Consider the following 14035-nt stretch of genomic DNA (forward strand, 5'->3'; position numbering starts at 1 on the left):
ACTGGAGCTGGGTATGATACAAACGGAACTGGGACCGGGAGAGAAGCAAGCATAGGAACAGATGCTCCACTGGCTGATGGGCGGGGCCAGGTTCCTAGTCTTGTGTTTTTCCTGGGAGGTGGTATGTGCAGCCTCCCAGCCGCAGCTGCATCAGGGCATCCAAGCGTGCGCCTCCTTCCAGATTCAACAGGGTTCTTGACTGATGCGCTCATCTCAGGAGGCGGCTCAGGGAGAAGCAAGCAAGGAAAAATGCGTCAAGAAACAGAATTCGCAGCTGCCCCGTCCCCCACCTCCCGCTTAGAGACCACCTGGGAACAAGAGGCCAAACACGCCCGCGGATCTGCCTAGCGGACCTTGCTAACAGCGACTCCCCACCTAGCCTCACGTGACAGCCTCCAGGCGTCGCGCGGCAGTCAATCAGGGGCCAGCTTTGCGCTTCTTTCCCCAGCCAATGAGGCGGCCGCGCTACGCAAGGCGGGGAGAACACCTACCGCGGCCAATCAGAGCGGCGCTGGCCTGAACCGCGGGGCGGGGCAGGGAAGGCGCCACGCCCCTCCTACTCTCTCTCTCTCTCTCTCTCTCTCTCTCTCTCTCTCTCTCTCTCTCCCCTGTCCCGGAGCTCCTCCTCTTTTCTCAGGGGGAGGGGTTGCTTTTGGCGGTTTGGCTCCGCCTGGGCAGCCCAACCCGACGGGCACCGAGCGGCGCGACGAATGAATAAGGGGCTGCGGAACTGTCGCGGCGGCCCCCGGAGCGAAAGGGGCGCCGTTGGGCGCTGAGGTAACGAGGAGGTCTGTCGCCGGAGATTCGGGTGGGATTCTTCTCCCTCCCTCCGCGCTTTCGCTTTTGCCCTGAGGGGAGAGAGGCTGGTGCTGGGCGCGCGGCGGGCAGATGGGGTTGCGCTGCTCGGCGGACGGACTTGGCGGCGGGGCGGGGCTCGGGTGAGAGAGAGAGAGAGAGAGAAGTAAGCTGCTCCCTTGACTGACGGACGGAGCGTCCCCCTGGCGCGTGAGCGGGCGGCGGTTGGGACGGTTGGGAGCAGGTGAACAGAGCTCAACCGCCGCCTCCCTCCCTCCCTCCCACAGGCGTGTTTGTCCTCGGAAGTCGGAAAGCAACAACCACAGCGTGCCGTGTTCCGCGGGTGCTTACCAACCCCTAGTAAAAGTCCGCGCGCGGTTGTCGCTTTCCCCCGAAGGTGAGGGACCTGCTGGTCGTGGGAATGCCGTGCAGGGAGAGAGAGAGACGCGTGTTGTTTCCTATCTCACGCCTCTCCTTCCTCGTGGCAGAAGAAGCTGTCTCTCGAGTCCGCGGGGGGGGGGTTAAGGGCGCTGGGTGTGGAAGCGCCGCCCCCCCCCGCCCCACTTCTTGCATCCTCCTGGCGAAGGTGTGCGGAGCTGCCAGGTGGGGAGGCGGTTATGTAAAGGGAGCCTCTGAGTCTGCCTCAGAAACAGGGATCTTTTGCGGGAGCAGTAGGAGAGCGCCTGCTTTGCATGCATAAGGTCCCTGCTTCAATCCTGGGCATCTCCAGGTCTGGTCCCCTGTTTGGAAGGCCAATGCTGGGACTTGGTTCCTGTGTTGCAATGCCCTGTTCATCATTGCTTTGGGACAGTTTTATGGGAAGTGATTCACAAGTGAAATAAGTACCCTCAGCGTCCTCCCCTCTTGCTTGCTCCAGCTTGGGGTTTTGTGTAGAGTTGGAGTAAGGTTTCTGGATTTAACTGGAGTGGAGTTACATTCCTGATTGTACTATGGACCCAACAGATACTCTTTATGAAATGAAAGGTATTGGCAGGTCGAATTTGCTTTACAATCCTTGTTATCTAATTCTAGGGGTGTAGGGTGAGGCAGTGACTGCTCACTGGAAAGGTGGGTGTTTCTTTCCACACGTGAGGGGAAAGCATTCATGCTCAGATCTGCTTTACATTCCTTGTTACACTTGCCAAGCAAGATAGGCCAGTATTACAAATAATTTTATTTGCATGCTGCCTTTCCACAGTTCAAACCATGTTCAAGACGGCTTACAACATGAAAAAAGTAACATAATGAAAGTAGTCACAAACAATAAATAAAGCATTTTAAAAATACCATTATCTTCATATCACAGATGGGAAGGGGATTTTGGCAGCTGAAAGATATAATTTGAACTGAACGGTCTACTAGCTGGGGCGCTTTCTGGAGTTTCGTTTCTGCTCCTAACCACTGCAGTATACACTGAACCTGGGTCATGGCTCAGTGGTAGAGGACATGCCTTGCACCCAGAAGCTCGCAGGTATGATCCCTGGCCTCTCCAGGCTGGATTGGGAGAGGCCCTACCTGAAACCCTGGATAGCTGCTGCCAGTCTGTAGACTGAACTCAGGTTCATATCATGGTGTGTTGGGCAGCCCTTGAAAGTTAGCAATGGAATATTAGCAGATTGAGATGTACAACATGGTCATCTTCAAAAGGAGTTCAGTATATGGTTAAGAAGTGATTGATTCTGACAGATCAGAGTGAACCATGATTTCTAAGAGCATGGGACTTCTTCCACTGTTAAGTTGAGATTGCATCTTTGAATTCCCGAATAACTTCTTGAGTTGCAGTATTTAGTTGATCAAACAGCTTTTTAAATTGTTTGAAAGACTTTGATCAACAAGGAGCAGGTTTAAAAATAATAATTCATGCCTTACTCACATAAGTACAACTCCATGTGTGTTGGAGACTTCTATCACCCTGAGGGATAGCTTTTTTATATTTGGTGCCTGGTTTGATAGTTACCTGCATGATGTAAAAAATGATAGTATGCCTCTTTTTTCAGAACTAGTGTTGTTTAATCTACATAAATTTGTATGAATCAATTAATATACAAGTATGATTTTTAAGGTTTCTTTAATTGAATTTTTCAAGCATCATCAGGAATATTATTTAAAAAAACAAACAAAAAAAACTTCCACAGGGAAGGTTTTAATTTAATTTTAAACTGCCCTGCCCCATTTTGTTCACAACTGAAGAATTTTTACATGTTAAAATCAAATTGAAAATAGCATGTGGTGTGGTAGTGCAAAAACATAACTAAATAGTAGTACGGTAGCTGTATATTTCTTTGTTAAACCTAGGCCAAAATTTCTGGAAAGTCTGACAACTTCATAAGTCATAAGACTTGTGAGAGGCATACTTTTGTGACTAAATTACTGTGTGGTGTTATGCTATGTATCTAATCCCATGAGTCTAATATAGGCCATCACATCTGAGAGGTGTACTCAGAAGTTTATTTAAAGAACTTTCCAGTGAATTAACCTATGAAGAATATTCAGGTTTTATTAAGATCTGCTGAACGGGTTGTGGCAAAATTATAAATTACTATTTATAAATGACTAGGTTTCTCTTGAATAAAATACATTAACTTGATTCAGGTTGCAGGTGACAGAATCAAACTTTTTGATATATTGTAATATAGCAGTTTCAATCTAGAGTCTCAGTTTGACCTTAAAATGAGCATTCTTGAACCAAGGAACTTCAGAGCAAGACTCCAGTGTGAAATGGTTGAATCACAATTTACTGAGAAATTTAATTCTAGCACATGTGGGCACTTTGGTGCTGCTAACTGAGCGATTTGACGTTACCCCCCGGAAGCACACTCCATTGTCTTTCAAGATAGAAAGATGCAAACAACATCAACTGTTCCTTGTAAATGGTCTCTGTAATTAATTAGGTTTAAGATTCTAAATAATCACAGTTTGCATCTTCTATATTTCAGTCCTTTGTTTTCACTACTTACTTACACACACACCACACCTAACTGAGAATAAAACTTCATGCATATGATAAAGTGAACTCTTGTCCATGAATGCAATTTGTGGCTTGGTATCATGTTCAAATGTGGTTAATGTAATGCCATCTTCAATGTCTGATAATTTAGACTGGATTCAATCAAGTGTATTAAGCACAGGAAGAAAGATAGTTACATTACTTTTGAATGTAATACATTGTATTTTTCTTTAAGCGTGCAAGTTTTATTTCCATAGCAATACATTATATGCATTGTGTTATTGTACCCACTTAATTACTCAATATTAGGGTGGATTAGTGAAACAATGGTTTAAAAAACGAAGGGAGAGAAGACCAATTGAGAATACTTCATATTTTTAGTATTTTTGAAAAGAACAAGATTGCTAATGTTAGATAACTGGATGCTCAAAATTATTTCAAGTAGTGTTAGGATTATAGTGCAATAATTGCTTTTTTATGGTTACCCAGATGGCTCAGTGGATGACATCTGTGTTGATTTGCCAGCCCCTTGTCCACAATATCAAGACGTAATATATAAGTACAGTATTTAGACTGTTGTGTTGATGTTTGTTACACAGATACTTATAAAAAAGAGGGCCTTTCTTAAAGAGGGCTGTAGGTTTAATTCTAAGGTACTATCCTTGCATTAAGAGCAGATGTCATTTACAGCTGGTTATTTATTTTAAAGAAGAAATATTCTATTAAGCCTTGAAATATCAGGTTTTTTAAATTGCTTTTTTATTCACTCTGTTCCATATTAATTAAAGGATTTGGTTGCTTATGATTAAGTTACAAAGCAGGATAACTGGCCTCCGCTTGAGTTAATATATCAGGCGTCAGGTTGTAGACCCTTGCTCTTCTTACAAAGTGTGTGTACTTCATGTACAGATGTTGCCTTTATTAAATTTGACTAGGTTACGTTGTACTTTATATTGATTGTGTAATAGCTATTAATCAGCTCTTTGTCATATTCATTTTTATCTCTTCAAGTGATTTTCTGTTAGCCTGTTAACACCACCACCTCATATTGCATTTTGGCATTCACCCATGAGCACTTCTTAACCTCATGCCCCAGCATTTTTTTTTCTGGCCAAGTGTGAGAAAAGGCCCTGTTAGCATAGCATACTGTTGGTAAGTATTATCACTCACCCTTCTTGCTCCATCCAAACTAAATAGTACACTTGTACTAAGCAACCCCAATATAGTCAATGTAACATTGACTATGGATCTTGCCAGTTATCTGCAAGCTGCAATATATTTGTTTCCCTTTTCTGTTTATACAGTGGTACCTCGGGTTACATACACTTCAGGTTACAGACTCCGCTAACCCAGAAATAGTACCTCGGGTTAAGAACTTTGCTTCAGGGTGAGAACAGAAATCATGCTCTGGCTGCACGGCAGCAGTAGAAGGCCCCATTAGCTAAAGTGGTGCTTCAGGTTAAGAACAATTTCAGGTTAAGAACGGACCTCCGGAACGAATTAAGTTCTTAACCCGAGGTACCACTGTATATGACTTGCACTATGGGGTAAGATTTTTATAGTTCTAATCTTTGTGTTGAGGATCTTTTGATTACAGTTACTAGCTCAACATCTCCATTTGATTCAGAACATTTTATATTAAGATGGGCATGCATAGCTAAAACTTTATCGGTTTGGCGTGAATGGGGATGTTCAAGACACATCTATTCAATTTTGAATTGTATGTATCTATGCAGCATTGAAGAGCTAGATTCTGATAATTCAGGAAGAGTATTTCAGATGGAGAGAGGAAGTTAATGGGAAATTGCATTTGCTGGTTGGTATTCCCTTGAGTAAAGTAAGTGGTCTGTGCTGTGAAATAATACCTGGGTCCTTTAAAGAAACAAGCTGCCCAACATCACCATCTGCACTGCTGCTTTCCTATGCATGAACTGTGACCTCCTTCATATAATCTGCTTCCCAGCTGTCTTTCTGTTGAAAGTGGACTTTTACAGGTTGGTGGCGGGGTCTGAACACCAAGAGAGGATTTGAGGTCACCTGTCTCCATTGCAATCCAGGGTGGGATGGGGGGAGTAACAGACATGGTAAGGGGGACAGAAACCATGTAGTTCTGGTAAAACTTCTCCTCTAGTGGCTTGTATAAGCATTGGGTGATGGCTGCATTCTGCTCCAGCAGTGTTTGTGCATTTCTCATGACATAGTTATTTTCTATCTACTTAATATCACATATATGCTAATAATGCATTTATTCTCCAAGTGTAGGTTTCTGGAAACTCATGTAACTTTGTAGGAGTTCAAAAACCTTTTACACTTCCTCTTAAGGTCCAGGAAATTTTGCTGAATGGAACACACTAACTTACTTTCCATTTATCTCTAAGCTACTGACCATGCAATTTACAGCATTCCAGCAAACATTTATATCCAGTTATTTCATCCAGCAGGGACGCGGGTGGCGCTGTGGGTAAAACCTCAGCGCCTAGGACTTGCCGATTGCATGGTCGGCGGTTCGAATCCCCGCGGCGGGGTGAGCTCCCGTCGTTTGGTCCCAGCTCCTGCCCACCTAGCAGTTCGAAAGCACAATTAAGTGCAAGTAGATAAATAGGTACTGCTTTCTAGCGGGAAGGTAAACGGCGTTCCGTGTGCTGCTCTGGTGCCGGTTCGCTGGAGCAGCTTCGTCACTCTGGCCACGTGACCCGGAAGTGTCTGCGGACAGCGCTGGCTCCCGGCCTCTAGAGTGAGATGAGCGCACAACTCTAGAGTCTGTCAAGACTGGCCCGTACGGGCAGGGGTACCTTTACCTTTACCTATTTCATCCAGCAATATAGGAAATGCTGAAACACTGCAACATTGAAGATGAGAAAAAATGTTCATCCAGTCCTTTTAACTGGTTTGATGTACAAATTCCATTATCAACCCACTTCTACAGAAAGAGTTGCATCTATTTTCAAATCTGGATTACCCACTGTTTAGTAGCCCTGACTACTTTAATTATTCTTAGGAATCTCTTCACCTATTTACTACTACTTCCCCATTCTGCCTATCCTGAAGCAGCCCTACTGTTAGCCCAAGGTACAGAATTTGCTTTGTATCCACTTCTGGCTATGCCTCCTTTCCAGGATGCCTTATCAGGAGATGTGAGCCACAAAAATTGTTGCATTCGCCTCAGTCAACATCACTTAAAATTAAGGGGCATGACTGGTGGCAGTAGGGACAACAATGACACCTTACATAGCTTTACAATTAGCTTCATGCCAGATGGGCTGAAAGTATTTAGTTTTGAATGGGAGGGACAACTGAAACGAGACAAACACACATTTTTTCACTTAAAGTGATGGAATGGTAAGAGCACTTTGTTGCGGGCCAGTTGGCAGCTTTCCAGGAGCTGTATTCCGATCCCTGCCTTCCAGTTATTGGTCTCTGTTCTAAGTACTTGGTCCTTCTGGCTTCTGGGAAACTCACACTTTTCCACACCTCTGCATATGTGCTCTTCTTTACAGATACTAGTAGACTGCAGTTACAAAGTACAGCTATAACCCTTGAAGACGAACAGATTAATACAGGACATGTAAATTTATGTTACATAAGTATTTTCACCTGCTAATAGATGTTACATGGGTTAAGGAACTTTTACCACTAAAATTCACAAATGAGGTTAAACATATTCTAGATACTTTTCTCTTATGTGGTAACAGGAATTTGCTGTGTCTGTTTGCTACTTGGAACATTTTTTGATGGAGGGTTAAAGTTTAGTAGTGTGCATACTGGGTGGTCCTATTGCTTTATTATATACATAGTCTGTTCCCTTGGTCATAGTGTTTTACATACAAACTCCCTTGACACTATCATTCATTTCATTGAAGGAAGCAGATTCTTTTGCACATCTAGAACTGCTTCATTTGTTAGCCTGGTTAGGGCAACAGGTGGGTTCTTCATGTGCCCATGATAACATCTATTGCTAAGGGGGCAGGGGGAGACTTCTCAACATTTGAAGGAACTTTGCCAGTATCCTAATTTATTCCTAGAGTGAAGTGGGAGTTTTCTGTCTATCATAAATATGCATATAGTTTGTACTTGGACACAAACTTTTTAATGTGAGTTTATACAAGTTTTCTTGTTAGCAGATTTCTGTGACGTATTCATACAATGCATGATTTTCTTTTGCAATGTCCTTCAAAAGTAGTGTTTCAGGGCAATTTCACCAACAGGCATGTATGTTTTCTTCTCCACTCTCATCCACACTAGTCCTCCACTCACCCCTACTGCTCATTCTGCACATGTGCACATACTTCTGCAGTTGAATTAAGAGCACTTGTAGTGCAATCCTAACTATGTTTACTCAGAAGTGAGCTCTGATGAATTCAGTGGTAGTTACTCCCAGGCAAATGAGGTTAAGATTGCAACCTTGAGCTATAGCCTTTCCCATCTGCTTGGAAACATCTCTCCATACCCCCCAAACCGCAAGTTTTTTTAGAAATGTGGGGATGACTACACAATGCTAGTTCTTTCCCTCACTGCAGGATAAGTTGCTTGCATGCCCTATGATGCAGACATGGCCATGACTGTCCTGCCAGTCATGGAGTAACCCTCTACTTTCTTTCCAGCCATGAAATGAAAGTTGAAGGGGGAGGCAGGGATGTTTGCCATTTAGAACTCACCCACTCACCTCCTTCCCACTTCTGGATGACAATTTATATGAATAGAGGGTGTGGTGTGGTGGGGAAGATAATCTAAGAATCAGAATGGAGATTGAGGAATCTGGATAATCTAGAAGTCCAGAATACTGACAGACTACACCCACCACAACATTACAGGACTGGTGGTAAACAAGTGATGGAACTAAGCACCGAGTTTTATGAAAAATAAAAATGGATTTCCCCCAAAATGAAAATTGTCTGAAAGCACTGTGAAAAAACAAGGAAAGGGGAAGAAAGATGGACCAAACTAGACAGTATGGATGCAATCAGATGGTGATGGGGTTTTTTTTGTAAATGACCATCACATACACCTTCCTTATGCATATTAGAATAATGATTTGCTGCTTCTGTTGGTGCATTACTTTTTTTTTTGCGTAAAGAACTACAGTTATTCTTTTAAAAAAGATAAGAATAATCATGTGACTTACTCTATTCCAGCAAGAGGGAATGCGCAACATTTCAAAGTCCTGGTTCTCAATACTGGCAAAGTAATTAGAAGCTGGTTTTTCCAGTTGTCTTGAATGGGAGTGCCCCTCATGTTACAAGGAAAAGTAATGACTTGCCATTATAATGTGTTGCAATAACAAAAGATAGAGTCCATATTTATGTAACTGTGTTCCAAACATTGTCCTAAAATATCAACAAGGATTCAATATATACGGTAATCTTGAAAGGACAGCTTAAGGTCATGCCAGAGTAACAAGATGTTTGAATTCAAGCAGTCTGCATGGTGTTGACTACTTAATAATAACTAAAATAATTAGTATTTACATAGTACTGCTGAGTGTTCAGAGTGATTCACATGCATTGCCTTGTAACCCTTACAACTGTATAATTATGCCTGTGGCATAATTCTGATGTCATGTCAATTCTTAATTCTTTTTTCTTTGCAAAGCTTAACAATGGCTTGGTGTGGCATCGGAACTGGCAAACCATGATTTTTGTCACCCTTGACAGAGTTGAGAATGCCAAGTAAGATAGAAAACAAACACATCTAAGTATCTTTTGCTAGTTTCCCTCAAAGTATGCTTTCAACCTGATCTCGCTGTTGGTTCCTTGAATCTGACTGCTTCCAATGCAAGATCGAGAGACCAACAATCCACCCTGTTGAAAGGCATATATTAGGACACAAAAGTAACCATGACAACAACTGAAATACAAATCTCTACCTGTAGACCTTTCATCTGCTGTGTTTATCCTGTAGCCCCACTTACCTAGTTTCCAAATACATAATGTTCCATATTGAGGACAGCACATATTATGTCTCATGTATTTTGTGTGATCTAGGTATTTTCCTTGGTGGTCTTGATGCTTATTTGATAAATGCCCATCCCATTCTGGACTGCAATGTAAAATGAGTTCAGCAACTTCACATAGTTATCCTTGGGTGTGCAGCAGATTTGGGATAGCCAAGGTATCCTGGATGTCTTTGAACTTTTGCTGCTTCCTTCCAGAATTCTTGGGCCTTGAAGGACAAGAATGCTGAACCATGGGCAGATAATAGAAACACATGTCTTTTGCCTGAGGAAAACTATACTTAGGATATTCCAGAATTTTCTGAAGGGAGCAGTTTTTAACCAGTTGCACTGCTAGGTTGCCTTTTACCAACTGTGACTGGTTCTACAGCTGCGATCACCCCTGGACTGGGAAAGTCTTGCCACAGTAGTTCATGTGTTGGTTACTTCAAGTGGATTTCTGAAAGGTGCTCCATGTGGAGCTTCCCTCACACTTGATCCGGAAGCTGCAGTTAGTGCAGAATGCTAGCTAGGATAAGATGTGTGAATTGGGGTTTGCCCCGGTACTTGATATGGTTAATGCAAACTATGATTACGTTTGACATCTGAATTGAGTTTCTGATCTAGCTCCATTCAATTTATTGACTTCTGAAACAGCATGGCTACCTTCTATTTTGGAAATTTAATTCTGTTACTGTTATATATGGGTGCTAGATAAACATACATTGACATTCACAGTATACATAATAAAATACAATAATTATGAAAATGTAACATGCTAATGAAAAACAGGATTAATAGGTAGAGCTAACAAAAAATCAAGTGATTTTTGTCTTTGCATCGGTATTGTTTTAGCAGTCAAGGCCATATTGCTTGAAACATTTTAATTTGTGGGAGATTTCTTCTGTTATATAGGATGCACAGTGAATTAACAGTACCACCTGTATTTGACATGTGAAACCTTGTACAGTGGTGCCCCGCAAGACGAATGCTTCGCAAGATGAAAAACTCGCTAGACGAAAGAGTTTTGCGTTTTTTGAGTCGTTCCGCAAGACGAATTTCCCTATGGGCTTGCTTCGCACGACGAAACGTCTTGCGAGTTTGTTTCTTTTTTCTTAAAGCCGCTAAGCCGTTAATAGCCGCTAAGCCGCTAATAGCCGCTAAGCCGCTAATAGCCGTGCTTCGCAAGACGGAAAAAACCGCAAGACGAAGAGGCTCACGGAACGGATTAATTTCGTCTTGCAAGGCACCACTGTACTATGGAGTGTTGGATTGGCCCAGTCAAATGTGATGTGTGTCTTCTGTGTTGTAGCATAGTTCAGCTTATGCTAATTTTCTCTTGAATTTGATAGTAGTTATGATCATGTTCTGTCCTCTCAGTTGCTGTAGTCAAAGAAGTGTAAGTTGAACTGGTGCACAATGAAATAACAGGCAGCTCTGTTTATTCTTAGCTGTAAAATGCCCCTTACTAGAGAGAAAAGGGTTTATGCAAGAAACAGCTACATAGTATTCTTTTGCCTTGAATTGTAAAGTTTTGATACTTTGTAAACTCTAGAAGGCTATATCATGAGGTGGAAAATTAATGAAAGCTACAAGCTTTCTTTCTGCTCAACAGAATTTGGGCAATAAATATGTAGAGCCCTCATCTTACCAAGGCTTGTCATACTAAAATTCCTAAAATGTGAATGAATGTTTAGCTACCAATTTAAAAGTCAATATGATAGTATTGCAGAAGCAGAATTAAGCTTTAGCTTGCTACTGGGAGATGTATGTTTTACTAAATGCTTGTTGTTCCTTGTCTGACTGATATTTAGAACAGCATGTAGAGAATATTGTATCTCACTGATATTCTAATAATAATAATAATAATAAATTTTATTTATATCCCGCCCTCCCCAGCCGAAGCCGGGCTCAGGGCGGCTAACAACACTAAAATAGTGCAACATTATAAAAACATCAAAGAATTAATTAAAATCAAAATTGATGGCAACCATAAACTCTGCTTCACGTTGGGAGCTGTAGGATGGCAATGAGCATAACCATGATTGGTCTGCTTTATACAGTATGGATATGGGTTAAATGTCTTTTGCAACTTGTATAAGATTTATTTTAATCCTCTCTTAAGTCTCGAACTATTTCTTCCAATTTTTGTTGGAATGAAAATCTATGTTCTGATGCTCTCATTTTAAATAGGTTATTTGTGTTCTTTCATTTGTGTGGATTTTAACAGGCTGGATAACCTGCATGGTGCCTGCATGGATAATTTGTGGGCTACCTGCATGATATTAAGCAGTTGGGAAGATACAACAATTGTTGCTTCAGTTGCTTCTTCAAGCTACTGAAGAAATCTCTAATCTAAAATGAATATTCGTAGTTACAATAGTACAGTAGCCCTGTTGTAAGGAGAATGTGTAATTTGCTTGATACTGGTTGTTACTGATTTTATGCTAATGACTGTATGAATCTTGAGATGGGGAAGTTATAGGAACCATTGGTTTGGCTATTAGGGACCGTAATTGGAAGGACCTTGTCAGTATGCTGCACTTGGTAGTCTCTCACCTCCCTGCTTCCCTGGTAAGGACTTCATACTGTTTCTCTAGTCAGAATACTTAGTTTTAGCTTGCTCTATGAAATGTTTTCACTTTCTGCTTGGACTCTTAAAGATAAATTATTTTACTTACTTGAAATCAGGACGCAAAGTTCCCTTTTCTGATGTTATTTCTGATTGCACTGGGAGCAGTGCAATGAAAGTAGAAGTAGTCTATTTAAATTGATTAAGAGCTATATGGGATTATAATAGTTCCATCCCAATCTGACCTCCATCCTACTCAAGTTGTTTAGTAATTCAACTGTTGACTGAAAAATGCTGGAATGGCTTTTTCCCCCTCCAGAGAATGGAGTGGGTGGTTTGTTTTCTCCACTGTTTTTTCAGCAAGTGTCAACTGATGACAGATCCTTGGCAGCCTAGTTTGTCTCTACTCTCAAATAGCTATCTGCACATACAGCAAAGGTTTCTGTTGTATGCAAAGAAAAATGGTTGTTCTTCCTGTATTAGTATGAGATCCTGCCTATAAAATCTTTCATCTTTCCCACTACTGCATTTGTTGCCCACCCAATCCTGATCATGGCTAGATGCACCCTGCCAGGTTACTAGGCTGCCTCCATGGTTGCCACCTCTTGTCTCCTATCCCTTGAAGCAAATTTTCCCCTTCCCAAAATCAATAGTTTACAGGAGAGGGGGAAAGAGAGTTGGCAACTGACTACTAGATAATTGAAATGCGTTGACAAGGACATGAAAGTTTTGAGAACATGGACATATACTCTTTTTACCCAGCTTTCAACATAAGGTATTTGTTTCTTGCCTCTGTCATTCTAACAAAAGGTCAAAATGTTTCCAGTGGAACAACAAACTGAATTCTTACAGCATGTTTGTAGATGGCATGTTGTACAATGAAATTTTACAACTTGTTCAGTTGTAAGTTGACATTGCTATATATTTATAAAGCATACAAAATTATTTGAGGTTTGTTGGTAGAATTTTAAGATTATCAGCTTTGGTGTTAATGACATTTGAAGGCAAGACCTCCAGATAGCAAAAAGGAATTTAATAATGAAGATCAGCCAAGTTGTGGTAAACTCTCAGTAACTGGACTCCTGCCAAATAAAAAGCAGAGATTAGAAAGTGAATACGTTAACAGTGCATAGCCTCTTCACTATAACCTTTAAGATGGTCCACCCACAGAGACATACGGAATCCAAGGGACTTTGGAATGCTCTGCATGATTTCTCAGGAGCCAGAGCTGGCAATCCTCTTAAGGCCTTGCTTTCACTATGGAATGGCAATATGTGTCCGGGAGCTCCAAACTGTGAAACAGGTCTGCTGCCCCTTCTTGTGGTAGGATGTTTATGAGGGTAGTGACTATCCAGACACTATGGGGGAAAATAGATTGTCTTGTCGTATTCTGGTCTGGGCTCAGACCTGGTTTTGAAACAGAATCAGCCTTTATTGCTCTGATGAATGAACACTTTCAGTAGAGGGACAGGGGAGTGTAACCCTCTGCTCTTGATCTTTCTGTAACTTTCATTGCTGTTGATCATAGTCTCCTCCTGGAGAATATTTGTGAGTTGGTTGCACTGTGTGTTTTTTGAGGGGGGTCAGGTTGTGTAGCAGGATGCCACAATGCTATTTAATACCTATATAGAGCTGCTTGGAGCAGTCATTAGAAGACTGGGGCATGGTGTCATCAGTATGCTAATGGCACCCATTTCTATTTCTCTGTTACAGCAGAATCAGGAAGCCTTACTGAATATGTCCTGCTCTCCTTGTGTCCTTAGTGCTATTTCCTTGCTCTCCTATCTTTTAA

The 14035-nt window shown here is 41.8% G+C and overlaps 1 protein-coding gene and 1 long non-coding RNA gene across 4 annotated transcripts in view; one reads left to right on the plus strand and one right to left on the minus strand.

Annotated features, from left to right (window-relative positions):
* The first annotated feature begins 599 nt into the window (after nucleotides 1–599).
* The window catches only part of MPP7 (MAGUK p55 scaffold protein 7), a 76377-nt gene continuing 62941 nt past the window's right edge, over nucleotides 600–14035 (plus strand). Inside the window, exon 1 of one of the 3 annotated variants that reach the window (XM_080975304.1) lies at nucleotides 600–777. The gene's annotated coding sequence lies outside the window, so the exon portion shown is untranslated. The remainder of the gene's footprint in view (nucleotides 778–14035) is intronic. The other 2 variants (XM_080975303.1, XM_080975305.1) reach the window with 2 other exon arrangements.
* Nucleotides 6983–9499, minus strand: LOC308458978. The gene is made up of 2 exons (XR_013977800.1): nucleotides 8865–9499; nucleotides 6983–7269 (listed from the first exon to the last, which is right to left on the minus strand). It is a non-coding gene; the product is annotated as an uncharacterized lncRNA (long non-coding RNA).

The sequence above is a fragment of the Podarcis pityusensis genome (assembly GCF_964106645.2).
Source record: "Podarcis pityusensis genome assembly, chromosome: 12".
Classification (NCBI taxonomy): Eukaryota; Metazoa; Chordata; class Lepidosauria; order Squamata; family Lacertidae; genus Podarcis; species Podarcis pityusensis.